Source organism: Schistocerca cancellata, chromosome 3 (assembly GCF_023864275.1).
Source record: "Schistocerca cancellata isolate TAMUIC-IGC-003103 chromosome 3, iqSchCanc2.1, whole genome shotgun sequence".
NCBI classification, from domain to species: Eukaryota; Metazoa; Arthropoda; class Insecta; order Orthoptera; family Acrididae; genus Schistocerca; species Schistocerca cancellata.
The window spans coordinates 651,059,692-651,079,313 of record NC_064628.1 but is presented as its reverse complement, the minus strand read 5'-3'; the positions used below and the strand labels follow the sequence as shown (position 1 = coordinate 651,079,313).

Below are 19,622 nucleotides of genomic sequence, written 5' to 3'. Positions count from 1 at the left end.
AGACTGCTGTAGTGCAAATGCAAAGTGCCATATGAAACACTACAATATACGAAAGTGAAAAATTCGACTAATGCTCTTTTGATCTCGTTAAAGCACAGTAATACAGCACGACTGTAACTACTAAGTGGGTAGGTGTCATTTAGAGAAATAGATATTGGCTGTCAAATGCGTTCGTAGTTGTATAGCCTTGGCGCTAACGATCGGAGTCCATACCCACGCTGTGTGAGCCATACTAACCTACGATCACCACTGTTAAAGAACCAGCGCGTGATAAATATCTAAGCGGCACAGCCCATCTCCCATTCATTGCTTCATTGCTTCAGAGGTCTTCGCCGTTCGCTGTGAAGAAATAATCTTGGTCCACTGAGGCGCTTCGACGATGTATTGCAGTTCATTGAGGATCATATTTCCTATATACAGCTCGAACAGTAGTGTATAACTATAACTTTTAGAGCTGTGTCACATCTTCCTGCTTGCATTAAAACGCATTTGTTTTCATAAGTGGCCTCACCTTGATATACTGTGTACTTGTACTAGTCGTTAAATGATTATGGACTTCATATTTCTATTTCACCCTAACTGATTTGTCAGTTGAACTCTTTTGTTCTTTATTGACGACCAGAGTCCGGCCAGCGGGAATTAGGGATTTCGTAATTTTCCTAAATCGCTTAAGGCAAATACCAGATTGGTTCCTGAGAAAAGAAAAGCGTCAGTTTCGGACACCATCCCTGTCCAGTCCCAGTGCTCCGTCAGTAATGACCTCTGCTTTCATTAGTGATAAGTTTCCTTCTTTCATTACTGAGCATGGCAACGACATTAAAATCTTAGAAACTGTCGTACGGAACGACCTAAAGTGGAATGAGAACGTTAACTATAGGAAGAGCAGTTACCATAATAATTAGACGAATCTTAATGATATGTAATTCACCCAGAAAAGAAATTGATTACAAAACACTCGTTTGGGCTGTACTTGAGTATTAGTCAGTAACCTTGGACGCTTATATGTGTGTTTCATAGAAGAAACAGATAAGCTCCAGCTAAGATAGTGCGTTTCATCACGAGCTCTTTTAGTAAGCGCGAGAGCCTTACCGAGATGCTCAACAAATTCCATCGGCAACGCTGCCAGATAGAAGTCAAGCAATACGGAAACGTTTAATGTTAAAATTCTAAGGACGTACGTTCCGAAAAGAGGCGGGCAACATATTGCTTCCTCCCACATACGATCCACGAAATGATTGTGACAGGAAAAATCAGAGAAATGAGACCTCATACGGTGACTTGCCAGAGTCGTTTTCCCCATGCAACATTCGAGAATAGAAATGATAGTGGTATCAAAACTAACCCTCCGCCACACTGCTAACTGTCTTGTGGAATATAGATGTTGATGTAGATGATCACGAGGGCACCCAACCATTCCAAAAAACAAACGACGGAAAGTTGCGTTTATAAACAAAAGCTTTTTCATTGGTGCCTGTTGCCATTTATATGAAAAGTATCTTCAGTGGATGTTGCAGCATATAATTGTTTCATTTATACAAATGCTTAATCAGCGGGAAAATCTGAGCAGGAAATTTCCGAGAATGTACGTTTGGTGAACAGCATGGAATAAGGGAAAACTAGAAAAGAGGAGAATCAAAACGACTGAAATGTCATGCCACATAAGAACGTTGAAATTTAGGTGGGCTGATAAGATGAAGAACGAAGAAGTTGTGATTCCACAGAAGAATGACGAGAATCAGTTTGACTGATGAGCAGTGAGGAGGTACGCAGAATCGGCGAGAAGTTGTTGCATACTGTTGAATACTGGCAAGAAAAAGGGACAGGATGATAGCAGATGTATTAAGACATCGAGGAATAACTTCTATTACGCTAGACTCCGGCTAGAGGAAGCTGCAGAGGGCAAAAAGTGTAAGAGAAGACAGAGACAAGAACAAGGTTACAAATACTTGAGGATGTTGATGGCAGTTGCTACTCTGAGATGAAAAGGTTGGAACAGGAGAGGAATTCGCGGCAGTCTGCAAGAGAACATTCAGAATATTAATGACTCAAAAATTAATCGGTTCACATTCTAAATCATGCATAGTCTTCCCCAAATAAATTCTACACACAGTCCATTCGTCTTAAGCACCGTCCTTCCCCCCCACCCCCAGCCCCAGCCCCCCACCCCCATCCCCCCACCCCCGTGTCAGCTATTACAGCCATTTACAACTTTTGGTACGTGTCTCTCTAGTTGCTTCCGGCATGTTAGTTGATCGAAAAGTAGAGGGATGTATTGTCGGTTCACAGTGCGCATCTGACGACGGTGACGTGACTGATCACCGAAATATTGTGCCCATTGGACTCTGTGAGCCGCCAGTACACTCGTGGACTGTTCGATCAATATTCGTCATCAGTCACCTCTATCTGTTCCTCAGATCCAAAACACTACTCTCTCCCTGTACCAGTGTAAAGCTGACATCTCTCTATTGCTGCCCCTCCTTCCCGTTCATTTTATATGAAAGAAAAACCGTCCCCTGCACACACACACAAACTCTCGCTCTCTCCCCCCCCCACCCCCCCACCCCCACCCCAGGTAGGGAGAGAAACGGAACAGCATGTGTCAGAAAAAGATTTACGTAAAGAAGACGCCGTGGAAACAAACAGTTCTTACATCAGAACTAGCACAGTTCTTATGAAAATCACTGTAATTTGTTGCCAGATCATTAATTGAACGTTCGCATCACATAAAGAGAACAAAATCTGTAAAAGCTTGTGAACGGAAAAATCCAGCCTGAATGTAAGTCGAATTTTCGTAAGTGAAGTGCAAGTACGCCTTTCAATCTGTGACCACACGACACACACACACAAAAATGATCATGGTGCACAAGAAATAACTGGAAGTGTAATTTTAAGTTACTAACTAATCTCTTATGAAGTTATGATTTTTATACGTAAAAATAAAATACAACTCATGTAATATTCAAAAGGCCTCTGAGGGATTTGATAGCAATATTTCAGCAACAAAAAGGTGCTCTGTAAAGGAAGATTTACATCTGTGACGAAGGAAATTGCAGTCAACCACACTATTTTCGAATGGACAATTTGTGTTTTTTTGTGATTATAATTTAAGTGCAGCTACCCACAGAGGTTCAGTGTGGGCTACAATCATAGTATGGAAGCGAAGCTAGTTAGGTACGACAATACGTTAATGCGGAACCGATTTACCTGTAAAAAATTAGTTTCACTTTTGGCCGCTATCTGCAAATCTGGCGGTGTACACTTTTGTATGACGCTACGACATCCAAGCCGTCGTCTGACAGCTATAACGTGAGTGGAAGGTATGGGTAACGGGAAGAGAGATTGTGCGCTGTTAGTGAAACCGTTTTATGTGAACAGCAGCAATTACAGTGCTTGTCGAGACAGTATAGCTGACTAAAAGGCTTGAGTAGAGGCCCAGTCGTTTAATGAAGAAGATAAAGAAATTCGTAAACCCAGGGGAGCCAGGTGGGCCACCTAGAAGAGGAAGGAAGGCGTCCTATCCCGGTGGAAGTTATTGACGAGATTGCCGCGCGGGGTAGCCGAGCGGTCTGGGGCGTCTTGTCAGGGTCCGGCCTCCCCCCCCCCCTCCCCCCCCCCCCCCCCCGTTGGAGGTTCGAGTTCTCCCTCGGGTTTCGATGTGTGTGGTCCTTAGCGTAAGTTAGTTTAAGTTAGATAAAGTAGTGCGTAAGCTTAGGGAACGACGATCACAGTAGTTTGGTCCATAAGAGCTTACCAAAAAATTAAAAAAAGATAAAATTATTGACGAGATTGCTGTTGCTGTTAACTGAGCATGCAGCAGGTGCCCCCGGTAGTGCCAGTGCTCGTGCAAATGGTTCAAATGGCTCTGAGCACTATGGGACTTAACTGCTGTGGTCATCAGTCACATAGAACTTAGAACTACTTAAACCTAACTAACCTAAGGACATCACACACATCCAGGCCCGAGGCAGGATTCGACACCTGCGACCGCAGTGGTAGCGCGGTTCCAGGCTGTAGCGCCTAGAACCACTCGGCCACCACGGCAGGCAGTGCTCGTGTAGAGTCACGAGATTTATCCATCCCATGGTCAACAGTACGGAAAGTTTTAATGTTTTGAGGTCTTTTTTCACTGGTATCCATGCAACATCCAGACGGTGCAGCAACTGAAACCTCATGATCCGCAGCAACGTTCTGAATTTGCTCTTCGGTTTCTGGTACGGATCGACGTTGATAACATGTGATGAGGAAAAATTCTATGGAGTGACGAGGCACATTTTACGCTACAGGGTGCAGTGAGTCACACAACTGCCTTATTTGGGGTTGTGCGAGAAGACTCAATGCACTCGACATGTGCGATTGTGTGATGTGGATTTACAAGCACTTGTAATCCCGGTTCGTTCTTCTTTGAAGAGAATAAACCCAGTGGACGTGTCAGGTTTACCATGACATCTGGATGATATCGAAAGCTTCTTGTACAACATATGATTCCTGCTTTGGAAGAGCACAACTGTGTGGAAACCACCGATATTATGCTATATGGGGCCACACCTCATGTCGATCGCCCACTGAAATAGCTGCTTATTGCAACCTACCAAGAACGTGTTATCTCCAGAGATTTTCCAGATGCAGGTCACATAAGATAACCTCATTCTTATCCATGTGACTTTTGGTTCTGGGGATATCTAAAAGAACGCATTTACAAGGGACATGTCCGGTCTCTACAAGATCTAAAAGCTGGTTTAGAGGAACTCCTCGTTCAGGAACTTCTGCAACGAACTGTTGATTGCGCCGTTCTATGGTGCAGCATCTCATTGACGTCTCCGATGCTTATATTGAACATACTGCATAAGTGATGGTTAATAATAAAACAAAAATTGTACCTTTTTCACTTATTTGACCTTTCCAGTCCACATCCCGTTCCTAATCAATAACATATGGAAACATTTCTGTTCGTCTTACTTGCATTCACAGCGCCAGATTTGCACCTGGCTACCAAATTTGGAACTATTTCTTTCCATCGTAAATACACTCCTGGAAATTTAAATAAGAACACCGTGAATTCATTGTCCCAGGAAGGGGAAACTTTATTGACACATTCCTGGGGTCAGATACATCACATGATCACACTGACAGAACCACAGGCACATAGACACAGGCAACAGAGCATGCACAATGTCGGCACTAGTACAGTGTATATCCACCTTTCGCAGCAATGCAGGCTGCTATTCGCCCATGGAGACGATCGTAGAGATGCTGGATGTAGTCCTGTGGAACGGCTTGCCATACCATTTCCACCTGGCGCCTCAGTTGGACCAGCGTTCGTGCTGGACGTGCAGACCGCGTGAGACGACGCTTCATCCAGTCCCAAACATGCTCAATGGGGGACAGATCCGGAGATCTTGCTGGCCAGGGTAGTTGACTTACACCTTCTAGAGCACGTTGGGTGGCACGGGATACATGCGGACGTGCATTGTCCTGTTGGAACAGCAAGTTCCCTTGCCGGTCTAGGAATGGTAGAACGATGGGTTCGATGACGGTTTGGATGTACCGTGCACTATTCAGTGTCCCCTCGACGATCACCAGTGGTGTACGGCCAGTGTAGGAGATCGCTCCTCACACCATGATGCCGGGTGTTGGCCCTGTGTGCCTCGGTCGTATGCAGTCCTGATTGTGGCGCTCACCTGCACGGCGCCAAACACGCATACGACCATCATTGGCACCAAGGCAGAAGCGACTCTCATCGCTGAAGACGACACGTCTCCATTCGTCCCTCCATTCACGCCTGTCGCGACACCACTGGAGGCGGGCTGCACGATGTTGGGGCGTGAGCGGAAGACGGCCTAACGGTGTGCGGGACCGTAGCCCAGCTTCATGGAGACGGTTGCGAATGGTCCTCGCCGATACCCCAGGAGCAACAGTGTCCCTAATTTGCTGGGAAGTGGCGGTGCGGTCCCCTACGGCACTGCGTAGGATCCTACGGTCTTGGCGTGCATCCGTGCGTCGCTGCGGTCCGGTCCCAGGTCGACGGGCACGTGCACCTTCCGCCGACCACTGGCGACAACATCGATGTACTGTGGAGACCTGACGCCCCACGTGTTGAGCAATTCGGCGGTATGTCCACCCGGCCTCCCGCATGCCCACTATACGCCCTCGCTCAAAGTCCGTCAACTGCACATACGGTTCACGTCCACGCTGTCGCGGCATGCTACCAGTGTTAAAGACTGCGATGGAGCTCCGTATGCCACGGCAAACTGGCTGACACTGACGGCGGCGGTGCACAAATGCTGCGCAGCTAGCGCCATTCGACGGCCAACACCGCGGTTCCTGGTATGTCCACTGTGCCGTGCGTGTGATCATTGCTTGTACAGCACTCTCGCAGTGTCCGGAGCAAGTATGGTGGGTCTGACACACCGGTGTCAATGTGTTCTTTTTTCCATTTCCAGGAGTGTAGGTTACGCATTAAAGCGTTAGTATATATACCTAGTTTCGCTGCCGTTCGATAATTACAGCCCCCAATGGACCTCTGTGAGTAGCTGCACTTTATTATAATCACCCAGTAGTTTCGAGCCTAAATCCATCATCAGATAGCATCCAGAACTTCTCTTTCAAATTCTACACTACGGGTCATTAAAATTGCTACACCAAGAAGAAATGCAGATGATAAACGGGTATTCATTGGACAAATATACTATACTAGAACTGACATGTGATTACATTTTCAGGCAATTTGGGTGCATAGATCCTGAGAAATCAGTACCCAGAACAACCACCTCTGGCCCTAATAACGGCCTTGATACGCCTGGGCATTGAGCCAAACAGAGCTTGGATGGCGTGTACAGGTACAGCTGCCCATGCAGCTTCAACACGATACCACAGTTCATCAAGAGTAGTGACTGGTGTATTGTGACGAGTCAGTCGCTCGGCCACCATTGACCAGACGTTTTCAGTTGGTGAGAGATCTGGAGAATGTGCTGACCAGGGCAGCAGTCGAGCATTTTCTGTATCCAGAAAGGCCCGCCTAGGACCTGCAACATGCGGTCGTGCATTATCCTGCTGAAATGTAGGGTTTCGCAGGGATCGAATGAAAGGTAGAGCCAAGAGTCGCAACACATCTGAAATGTAACGTCCACTGTTCAGAGTGGCACCCCATACCATCACGCCGGGTGATACGCCAGTATGGCGATGACGAATATACGCTTCCAATGTGAGTTCACCGCGATGTCGCCAAACTCGGATGCGACCATTATGATGCTGTAAACAGAACCTAGATTCGTCCGAAAAAATGTCGTTTTGACATTCGTGCAACCAGGTTCGTCGTTGAGTACACCATCGCAGGCGCTCCTGTCTGTGATGCAGCGTCAAGGGTAACCGCAGCCATGGTTTCCGAGCTGATGGTCCATGCTGCTGCAAACGTCATCGAACTGTTCGTGCAGATGGTTGTTGTCTCGCAAACGTCCCAATCTGTTGAGTCAGGAATCCAGACGTGGCTGCACGATCGGTTACAGTCATGCGGATGAAATGCCTGTCCTCTCGACTGCTATTGATACGAGGCCGTTGGGATCCAACACGGCGTTCCATATTACCATCCTGAACCCACCGATTCCATATTCTGCTAACAGTCATTGGATCTCGACCAACGCGAGCAGCAATGTCGTGATACGATAAACCGCAATCGCGATAGGCTACAATCCGACCTTTATCAAAGTCGGAAACGTGATGGTACGAATTTATCCTCCTTACACGAGGCATCACAACAACTTTTCACCAGGCAACGCCGGTCAACTGCTGTTTGGGCATGAGAAATCGGTTGGAAACTTTCCTCATTTCAGCACGTTGTAGGTGTCACCACTGGCGTCAACCTTGTGTGAATGCTCTGAAAAGCTAATCAGCTGCATATCACAGCATCTTCTTCCTGTCAGTTAAATTTCGTGCCTGTAGCACGTCATCTTCGTGGTGCAGCAATTTTAATGGCCAGTAGTGTACATCATTATCTAGAAGAAAGGAGCCAACCTGCTTGAAGGTGTGACTGAGGACAACGTAGCTGTTACAGAACAGGGGCACTACGGAAAAATTGTTAAGCGACGTAAGCTAAATTCGGATAGTCGGCATGGGATCACAGTTCAGCGAAGCACTGGCTTCGAGGCTGCGACGCCTCGCAAGCGCAAGGATGGGGTCACCGCTTCGGTTACACACCAAATAGGCTGGGCTGTCGCAGGGACGAGTCTGCTGGTGGGTGGGGAGAGCTACGATTGCTACGCGTTTGGTTTACCGGAGCGCTGCCAAGATTGGCTCCACCCGCCTGGGCTGTGGACGATGTAATGAAGTTGTCGTCGGCTGCGTTTGGCTCCTGAATAAATGATACTCGTTCGTGATCGCGATATTCTCATCGCGGCGAGCAAGCAGCTGCGAAACGCCAGCGGCGCGATTAATCGCGTCGCTATTAGCTGCACGCGGAAGCTGTTGCCGCGCGCGTGCCGCGAAAAAATGCGGCCACCGAACGCGAGTGTTGTTAGGAGGCGCCACGTCGTTCTAATTACGGACCCGCAAATAGCTCAGGAATTTTGTTCCAGTTTCCGCCGCTTCAGGAAACGAAAGAGGCTTGCACAGCAAATAACATCTTTTCCGAGCAGGAGGCAAGGAGGGAAACTACTATTCTGTTAAACGGATGAAATTTCCGAAACGTCCAGAAACTCATATATAATAACGTTACATACAAGCGTGATGTCACATCGAAGTGTTTAACAACGTAGTTCTACACGGTCCAGTCACATTGTGTGACCACAGTCAACATGCAATAACCACTAACAGTAGATGACAATGGAGGCAATATAAAACGTGTCGGGCAGGGATGCGGGAAACAGTGCAGTCGTCGTTGTAACGCGGAAACGGAGCGGTTTATCTGAGACCAAAACGGCATGATAATTGGTTTTCAGGCCAAGAGTGGAAGTATTTCCGAAACTGCTATGTTTGTAAACAGTTCGCCCGCTGCCGTGGCTCAGGTATACCATGAACGGCAATATGGCCCTATTCAAAACTGCCGCCGAAGCAACCATGGGTCATAGATGACAGGGGTGAATGACTATTGCGGATATATGTACGGGCGTTAGCGTGAAACTGTTGAGCTAGTAACCGGCCGGTGTGGCCGAGCGGTTCTGGGCGCTTCAGTCTGGAACCGCGCGACCGCTGGAACTGTTATAGATCATAACACTAGACCAATTGTAATTTTATGTGCAGATGACATAACTCTAATTACAGAGAATGGAGATGGCTCTAAGCACTATGGGACTTAACATCTGAGGTCATCAGTCCCCTAGAACTTAGAACTACTTAAACCTAACTAACTTAAGGACATCACACACATCCATGCCCGAGGCAGGGTCGCGCGGTTCCAGACTGAAGCGCCTAGAACCGCTCGGCCACTCTGGCCGGCCAGTACAGTTTCAGCGGGGGCGCTTTCATTTCGACGTGACATGTATCCAGCTCAAACCGACACATGCATGTAGTTCGTGGTGCAGAAGACGTCGGTGCTATTGCTAGCAGACTAGGAGACACCTGTGGCACTGTTCCAGCATCAGTTAATGTTTGGGATGAAGATGGACGTACGGTATGTCACTGCCATGCGGATGAGGTGCACGTCATCCGAAGCTGACGTCATATTACTTGGCCCACCGCCTCATCCGTGACTCGTGTGGTTGTCTTCGTCATAGGTCTCTTGGACACGTGTCACTGTGCAGGCTCTAGGCCCCGAAAAGGCTCCGTATCTACAATATTCTGCAAATCACATCCCCGCCAATGTTTAAAATTCTGAAGTTACCCCATGCGCTGTCTGGCGTCGATGAAACATTGTGCTGTGTGAGCTGATACTTAGCTTTTCGGGTACAGTCCTAAAGAGCCTGTTGCATCCCGTAACGCTTTCGAAGCGATGCTGTTCAGTCCCCGAGCGCAAGGTCGCATTAACACTCCATTCCAAATGTTCAAATGTGTGTGAAATCTTGTGAGACTTAACTGCTAAGGTCATCAGTCCCTAAGCTTACACACTACTTAATCTAAATTATCCTAAGGACAAACACACACACACCCATCCCCGAGGGAGGACTCGAACCTCCGCCGGGACCTGCCGCACAGTCTATGACTGCAGCGCCTCAGACCGCTCGGCTTCTATTCCAAAGTTACGTAGTACTCCCAGCAAAACTTAATAAAATAAGAGCACGTATCAGGCCTCTTAGTGAGATGGATTAGGTGCTAGGTCATCTGAAGCCAACTTACATTTGAGGAAGTTAAAATTAATAGATAATTCTTAAGGCTCGTAGGCTTTACTGGGACGCATGCATTGCATTAAAGCAAAATTCATGATAGGAAGATCAACGCGATATGTATTTCTTACATTCTCGATGGGACGGATACATTGTTGTTTATTTATTTACTGGCAGAATCACTGCAGTATGAGTGCCTCGGCTTGTACTTTTACCAAACGACGTAATAACTAATTTTGTTAAATTTACATAGGAATATAATTTCCTTGACACACACACACACACACACACAGACACACAGACAGACACACACACACAGAGAGAGAGAGAGAGAGAGAGAGAGAGAGAGAGAGAGAGAGAGGGAGGGGGCGGTGGGAGGGGGGGGGGGGGACAGGTACTGTCTGGTTTGACAAGCTGAAGCTGTTAGAATCTAGGTGGGTACTGGGATGCAGTCGAGTGGCTTATTTGGTACAGCGTTGCAGCTGAAAGACAAGTATCTTGGACAAACTACCAGTCCGCCAAACGGTTGCACATATGAAGGAGGTTGATTTTGTGTTAGCTGTGACGAATAAACACCGTTCTGACACTGTGCCGAATTACACGTGGTACGAAGAGAAAGTTTCTTACGTCGCATGTCTAACAACAATCAACAAACTGGTGTCAATAAAAGGCATAAAACTGAAAAAACGAATAAATGCCCGTTACCTGTCAACATTTATCATCTAGGTTATATTTTTTGCTCTTCAGGTGCTATATTAGAATACGGTGGGCGTGGCAAAATCTGTCAGTTCTCCCGTTATTAAAACTATGAACATTGTATTTTGAAATAAGTTGCAAATTAATTTTCACTGTAAGGAACTAGATAAGAAAACGTGAAATGTAAATAACTGGCTACTAGGTTGTCAAATTCCATTCAAGGTTAAGTAAACAAACAGTGCAGCGCGACTACACCCCACTGCAAAACGCAAAACAAGTTAGAAGCCCCCGCGATTTATATCTTGTAATGACTTTAAACATTAAAAACGATTTGATTTCTATGTTTTCTCGAGTGACTAGATAAATTACATGTCATTTCAGAAGAAACACGCTGCCAAGAGCTGTCTCAAATGAAGCCTAATAGGCTAACAACACGACAGCGACCAATTTGAAAACTTGTTTAGCGTTACCTACTTTAGTAAGTGGTAATGGAGAGAAATCTGATCCAATTCTCAACGAGTCCTCCTTGTTCGAAGAGGTAAGCCTAATCATTTACGCGTTTGGCAATATAGGTTGAGCATCCTGGAGAAACCAAGACTTGCGACTTAGAGACCTCTAAAGAGCGAACGTATTTGTAGGTATTTACTCGAAGTGACCACACCCTAATGAAACAACATCCAACTCTCTTCACAGCAAGACACAAAATAACACAGTTGTTACACTGTTTCTTGCCCAGAGATCCGTCACACTGACAAATTTTCATCGTAGTATTTTTAAACGGGGCCTTCCTTATAGTAGGCGTTAATTTTTGCACGTTCCTTTTTACCCGCACATCACAAAGGCATGAGAATAAGAACAAAAAATAATTCCAGCCTGTCGAAGAGCTCGTTGCAGATCAGTACGTATCCCCAAGGCGTCGTAATTTGCTGAAAGCACGCACGGGGAATTCCTCGCTGCGGTAGCGCCGTTGCGAAGTGTCTGGAGTTGAGTCGCGCAGCAGGCGGCAGGCAGTCCTTGTAAAGGGCACGGCAGGCCGGCTGGAACGGTCAAATGCCACAGGGCGCCAAGAGCAGAGGCACAGGGGAAGGCTGAGCCACCGGGAGAACGCTGGCTGTCGTTCTCGTTGTGCTGTTGTCTTACCTCGCGAGCTGCGGGGTTGGCAGTGGGCGGCTGGCACGACACAGGAGGCGGCGTGGCGTCTAGGCACGAGGTCGCATCGCGGCTCGCGGTACACTGCCGGCGTCCTGCGAGGTGGCCGCGGCCGCGACCGCCTGGGTGTGGGTGGGGGAGGGGGGGGGGCGGCGTCGGTGAGCGGGAGGGGGGCAGCCGCGAGCTGGCGGCGGACGGCAGAAAGCGCGCGCGCCAAAACACCGGCAGCGCGGACGCTCGCACTGCGCGGCGTGCGCGACGGAATATCTGCTATGGTCTGGGAGACTAGTCTTTGGTACTCACTGCGCAGACAGCACTGTTCCAGGCACACACTATCTGATCAAAAGCAATCACACACCTATTAAGGGGCTCCGGAACGCCCTATACTTGCAATGTTAAAATAACGCTTATAAATTACATCTTTCCTCACAAAGTATTTGAGGTAGGAAGTTGAACTTTTTACAGATTATTTATTGGAATATGGGCTACAACTTAACACAGGGATTTTACAAAATTTTAGTTCAGTTATTAAAGATGATTTTTTTTTCAATTGTAATGAAAATTCACAACATTTTTTTGCAATTTTTTATTTATATATTCAAAAATATACAGTTTTTTGGAAAAAGGCTGTGTTAAATTATGCAGAAGGTACTGTGTAACATTTACTGAAAGTTTGAAACAAATATGTTTGGAAGATCCTTAGACAACATGTAATTAGTATGAGAAAATAAAAGTTTTGGGAATCGAGCGACAAAGATTGAATTAACTTTTTAGTGCATTCCAGGTCCATATGATGGATTATCTTCATCCTCTGCAAACTCCTCCTCCAGCTTCCTCTTGTTCCTCCTCCTGTTTACTCTTGCTTGTATTTCTAGACTCTTTACAGCCCTGTCTGCAGCCCGAAGGCGTTCCTTGTCTAAAGCAAGCATCGCTCGTACCATGTTAGAACCTACCTTCATTCCCATATTTCTAAATACCTTGCACCTTACAATGTTGCCATCATTGAAAGTCGAAACAGCAACTTTACTTTTACTCATTATTATACTTCAACAAAACAGAGTCTCAAGAAACAGAATTAATTACGAATATTTTCGAGATAACGACAGAGTAAATAAACATGAAACAATCGACAATCACACCAGCGATATATACTGAACCATCACAGGTTAGCCACAACACATACTTTATCTCACATCACTAAAATGTACCTGATGAACACGGACGTTAATAATAACACCATTTGACAGCAGTTTAACAGCGCCACAGTGGGTCACGCCCATGTAGAACACATTTCAAAAAAAATTTAAAAATAATTGTAGTCTTCGGAATTGAATAAATTATATATCTATTAAAAGGTAATAGTCTGCAGATTCAGAAAACGCAAAAAAGTAAAGATTGAACTTTTCATGATTTTGAGCCTTTCCGGAGCCCCTTTATGGGCACTAATATGGAATGCGACCACTTTTCTGAGGGCTTGGAATCTGCTGGGGAAACTTCAGTGTGGTGTTGAATTTGGAGAAATGGATTCCCATTCTTCCTCAAAAGCAAAAACCAGACAAGACAGTCGTATTGGACTCTGTGATCTGGAGAGATGTCCTTACCCATCCCAGAAGTTTTCCATTGGGTTCCGTTCGGGATTCTGTGCAAGCCATTCCGTTTCAGCATTGTTACTGTTCACAGAGCATTGACTCACAGATGCTGCTTTATGACAGAATTACTTTTCATGCCCATACAGTCAACCGTTGTCTCCGTACTGTTCCTCTACTGTACGCAGCACACAATGTTGTAAAACGTGTCCAACCTTTCGTATTTAACGTTTTAATAAGCGCAATAAGTGGATCACACCCTGACCAGGAAAAACACAACATACCGTAACACCACGTCCTCTCTTTCACTGTTGGCGCTATACACGAAATGTTCTCCAGGCACCTGACAAATCTAAACCCTTCCATCGGATTGCCACAGGTGCAGCGTGACTCAACACTACTAATCACTCGTTTCCAGTCCAGTGGTTCCACTCTTCACACCAGTTATGATGTCGTTTTACAATGAGTACAGAAATGTGTGCCTTATGAGGAGCTGCTCGACCCTTGTTCCCATTCTTTTCAACTGCCTACGCACAGTCACTTTGTTAGCTGCACTACTGGTAACGGTCTGGAACTCACGAGTGATCCGGTTCGCTGATTTCATTCGATTTCTACGAGTATCCTCCGCAATGCTGTTGGTACGTGAGGTCAGCCTGGTCTTGGTTTAGCTTTATTGTTTCTACCCATTTCCACACGACCATCACAACATCAGTAGTCGACTTGGGCAGCTTTGGAGGGTTCTGAATGCCCCTGATGGATTTGTTACTCAGATGACAATGAAGAATTAGTCACTGAGCTCTCCCTATTGACCCATTCTGCTGTTACTGCTTCTATACTGACCCGCCTCCTTTTATTCTGGCGGATCCGTCTCTCGCGACATCTGGTTGTTAATTCCGAATTACATAGGGATGTCCCCATACTTTTGATCAGATAGTGTACGCTGTGTGTCGATTGCCACTGTATGGCAAGAAGGGCTATTAGCAGAGGAGGTAGCCCGCTAAACAGGCGAACAACACAGCACTGTCATAGGAACATTCAGATGTTATCGTGGGACAGAATATAGTGGAGACCTTTCTTGCAGTGGTAGGCTGCTGTATAGAATACCGGCTGATGACCGAAATCTACAGCATACGCTGTGTACGCATCCCGAGTAGAAAGTGACAGAACTAAGCACTGTCTTTTTGGAGCCAATTGGGAGAATCGTGGCGACCCAGACAGAACGTAACTATATCGACACCACCAGTCTGGCCACTGAGCCTTCATTACAGACTACAGTACAGACTGCAGCCGGCCGCTGTGACCGAGCGGTTCTAAGCACTTCAGTCTGAAACTGCGCGACCGCTACGGTCGCAGGTTCGAATCCTGCCTCGGGTATGGATGTGTGTGATGTCCTTAAATTAGTTCGGTTTAAGTAGTTCTAAGTTCTAGGGGACTGATGACCTTAGCAGTTAAGTCCCATAGTGCTCAGAGCCATGTGAACCATTTTTGAACAAATGACGGACGGAGGAAGGAGGACATCAAAAGTAGACTATCACTGGCAGAAAGGACTTTCCTGGCCAAGAAATGTCTGTCAACATACGCCTTTATTTGAGGAAGAAATTTCTGAGAATGTACGTTTGGAGCACAACATTGTATGGTAGTGAAACAGGGATTTCGGAAAACCGGAAGAGACTCAAAGCATTTGAGATTGGTGCTACAGACAAATGTTGTAAATTAGGTGGACTGATAAGGTAAGGAATGAGGAGGTTCTGGCAGAGAGAGGAAAGGAATGTATGGGGAACAGTGGCGAGAGGAAGCGACAGGATGATAGGACATGTGTTAAGACATAAGGGAATGACTTCCACGGTTCTAGAGGGTGCTGCAGGAGGTAAAAACTCTAGATAGACAGAGACTGGAATACATCAAGCAATTAATTGACAACGTAGGTTGCAAGTACTACACTGAAATGAAGAGGTTTCCACAGGAGAGGAATTCGTGCAGCCCGCATCAAACCAGAAGACTAATTAGTGAAGAAACAGTGTGGATGTGAAACTTTTGTGGTCTCAAAGATTTTAAACTAGTTCATCTACAGTGTATCTCGGTTGGTTTCCAAAGACGACATTTGTTAATGTCTAATTTAGGACTAAAACGAGAGGAAATGGGATGTAAAACTATTTAGCTTAGATAAAATATGACAAATTAAATAATGACTCATAGGACAAATTACAAAAATCGTTCTTAAAATAAAAGTAATATATATATATATAATAAAATATAGTAAAATTTGTTGAGATGCTATAAGGGGTTAACTGAACGAGATAATTTTAACAGGTCGAATATTAGAAACAGGTAAGATATTGCAAGTGAGGCTAAACAGGTAACTGGAACAACTGTAATTATATAAAGTAAAATTTTGTTAAAAGGGCAAGTGGAACTACAGTATGCGAACTAAAGTAAATGAGGATTCTGAACAGGAGCGGTAATTTGAAAAGTAATGTGGATGGGATTATTTGCAGTACCTGCGGTTCTTCTCAGGAAAATTGTAGTAATTTGTCAGGTAGTTTGTTATTTAATGTATCACATATTTTACCTAAAGTAAATAGTTTTACGACTGTATTTTTACTCAAATAATTCCTCACGGTTTAATCCTAGAACAAGCACTACCAACTGTCATATTTGAAAACCGAGGTACTCCGTAAATGCACTAGTTTAAAAGCTTTGAACCCCCAAAAGTTTCACATCCGCATATAATTACCTTTACATCTGACGAAGGCGTAACAGCTCGTAACCGTTTTGCAAAATAATAAATAATGCAGGATATTACACAGTGTCATGTTTTTTTCCGTTCACAAAATCATTTTACCTCCTATTTTATACGTGGTTGGTATGTTGGAAGAAGGCTTGTCGACGCTTCTATGTATCTGCCCGAATTTCTACAGTTTTTTCATATGGTACCTACCGAAAGTTATGTTTTTGTACCGTCTTACTTTATAACTGAAACAATCGTACGAAGACTTCCCTTTGGTGTTTTTTTCTATTTCTTGTGTTAATCTAATTTGGTAGGTAACTAAAATTGTTAAAAATGGTTCATCTTTTAATAAAAGCAGCTGAGTATGATCACGTGGAAAAACTTAGATACTGAAGCATCTTAACAAAGATGGCAGTTTCGTGAAATGTTTTTCGTTCAAGCATCGAACTATGTGTAACGTGGCTACGGCGCTTTCGTTTGGGTAAAACTTTACGATTTAACGGTTAACGACAATCCTGCTTTGTATTTTGTTTCAGTTCGCTGTACCCTTATGACAGAGCGAGTTAGGATATCTGCTGTTTCCTAGTAAACTATTGACGTGGCTAAATATTTCCAGATTTCTGAAACAAAGAGCAATTATTCTTGTTGATTTTCACAGCTTCACTGTCAGGCAAGAAGAGATGCTTTGCAACATGTCGTGTTATTGCGCAGAAAGCACGACAACGTATAGAGGATAAGACGCAAACGTATGGAGTTTACTTTTGCGCGAAAAGGAAAGCAAACGACTGGCTCAGATAAACATTTTTCCACCGCAGATCTACAGAGCGGTCTCAAGCATTGCATTGCATTACATAAGCCACTTCCTTCCACTTACAGTTCAACCTTGCAGTTAGAACAAGTTGTTCAGATTTCTTTTCCGAGAGGAATGGCAATTACGACATCTTTTCTACAAATGAAAAAGCGCCGAGAACTTAAGGAATGTCTCTGCTGTTACACAATTGACCATGAACGGTTAGAGACGTGAACACAGTTTTTATACTTTATCCTACGATTAGGATTGCTCAAAATGTAATTCATCTATATTTTTATCTGAAGTTTCAGTTCTGATACTTGCGAGAAACGTCCTTAAATACGCAAAACTGTCAAAGAAATTGAAAGACTTCTACGAATACTGGTAATTAGTAATCACTGACTGCCTTAGGCACCATCTACAAGTGTTTGAAATTTGAATTAATGGAGATGTGATTAATATAACAACGAAGTATTGTTCAGTGCTTTCCAGACATGGTTCACGATTCAGTGTTGTAGGTAGCTCCGAGATAAGTACCTTGTCTCCGCTGATCGTATTTCGATTCCGTGCGTCTGTGTGTTTTCGTTGCTGGACTGAAAGAGCAGCATGTGTGGTAGAAACGAAAAGTTAAAGTAACCTTTTAACGATTACGCTAAATCCACTAGTGTAAAGCCTGCCGCTGTGGCCGAGCGGGTCTAGGCGCTTCAGTCCGGAACCGCGCTGCTGCAACGGTCTCAGGTTCGAATCCTGCCTCGGGCATGGATTTGTGTGATGTCCTTAGGTTAGTTAGGTTTAAGTAGTTCTAAGCCTAGGGGACCTCTGATGTTAAGTCCCATAGTGCTTACAGCGAATTGAACCATTTTGAACTAGTGTAAAAATTTCGGAAGTACCTGAATAAAGACTGAACATAACATTCTTTCGGGCAGGTCGTCAACAGATATTACGCCAGAAAAAGAATAACGAAGATGACGTATTCGATGCTGTGAGATGGTAGACCTACCGCCTAAGTTTTGTGTAACACCGTAAGTCAAAAGACGTGTAGCCGGAGACAGTGTTCACGGGACCGCTCATCGTTTCCTAATGCTGTAGTGCAAAGTTTTACTATCTGTTACGCAATATAGGGTAAACCTTGCTAAGTTCGTGGCATTGCTTATTTCGTGATCCTTTGTTGATTACTCTTCACGGATTTATCAATCACGCTAGAAGTGCAGTCGCTGACCCACATATAGCAGCACATGTCCCCTACCTGCAGCGGCATTCCAAGCCGAACTATCAGAGGCTTTGGCAGCACAGTGAGTTGTTTTCTCCCGTTGGGAGTAGTTGTCTTTCGCTTTCGCGCTGCAGAATCCCACGTGTTTTCAAAGTTCTCATTACTCCTCATATTAACAAGGTAACATTTTTTTGATTTTGGAAAGTTGTTTATGTGATATAAATAAATTTTTCTGATTAAGGTTTGTGTTTTTGCGTTCTTTGGTTTAGACGTAATCGCCTTAGCTGCGCTAGTAAAAATCTTAGCATTTTAACTGCCATCTTGCGCCACCCTAGACAGTCTTCGCAACTACTGGCTAACAAACGTATTTAAAAGCGGATATTTAATTATTTATAGTAGCATGCCCGTGGTATAGATAGAGCACTTCATTTTAAACCACATAATATATTAAATTTACATATCACGAATTAACCAAGCTATTACGAACTTAACCAGATTTTTTCTTTTGCATGTTAGATACCTCCAAAATATGCCAACCAAAATATTATTACAGCAGCAAGGTTGGTAAAAGAGGAGAAGTACTCGATATAGAAGGCATCAAAGCAATGTGAAGTGCCATGGTCTACCCTGAAAGACTTCCTTAGTAGGACTGAAGGTGAATGTGTAGGCCTACCTAAATTACGGAAACCGTTTGCTTTACCTGTACAAATGGACGAAAGAATATGCAATTACTTACTTTCCATGTAGGAATTTGGATTCGCACTGACTGTAATTCAGATTCGAAAACTGGCGTATAAGCTAGCTACAGCAACTGGTAGGAAACATCCCTTCAATGAAGAAGAACAACCTGCAGGGGATTGGCGGTGGAAAGATTTTAAAACACGTTATGGGCTTACCTTAAGAGTGCCTGAAAATATAGCTGCTCATAGGTCTTCAATGGGAAATAGATCAATAATTACTGACTGTTATCAAAAATTAGAAGCATTAGCCACAGATCTAGAAGTTCAATATCGTCCAGATCTAGTATGGAATTGCGATGAGACAGGGCTCTCATATGTGGTGAAAGCATTCAAGATACTTTAAATTAACTTAATACAGAAATCATCACGAAATTACCAAGGTTACCCTACTGTTGAACAAAAATGTCGATTTTCATTTTCACACAACGTGGAATGAAAATCGTCAGCTATGATCTTCACAGCCAGTAATAGCA

General features: G+C 44.7%; 1 protein-coding gene across 1 annotated transcript in view; it reads right to left on the bottom strand.

Annotated features, from left to right (window-relative positions):
• Positions 1-12,210, bottom strand: part of LOC126175608 (uncharacterized) — a 331,979-nt gene extending 319,769 nt beyond the window's left edge. The window contains exon 1 of the mRNA XM_049922489.1: positions 12,087-12,210. The gene's annotated coding sequence lies outside the window, so the exon portion shown is untranslated. The remainder of the gene's footprint in view (positions 1-12,086) is intronic.
• Positions 12,211-19,622: the final 7,412 nt, after the last annotated feature.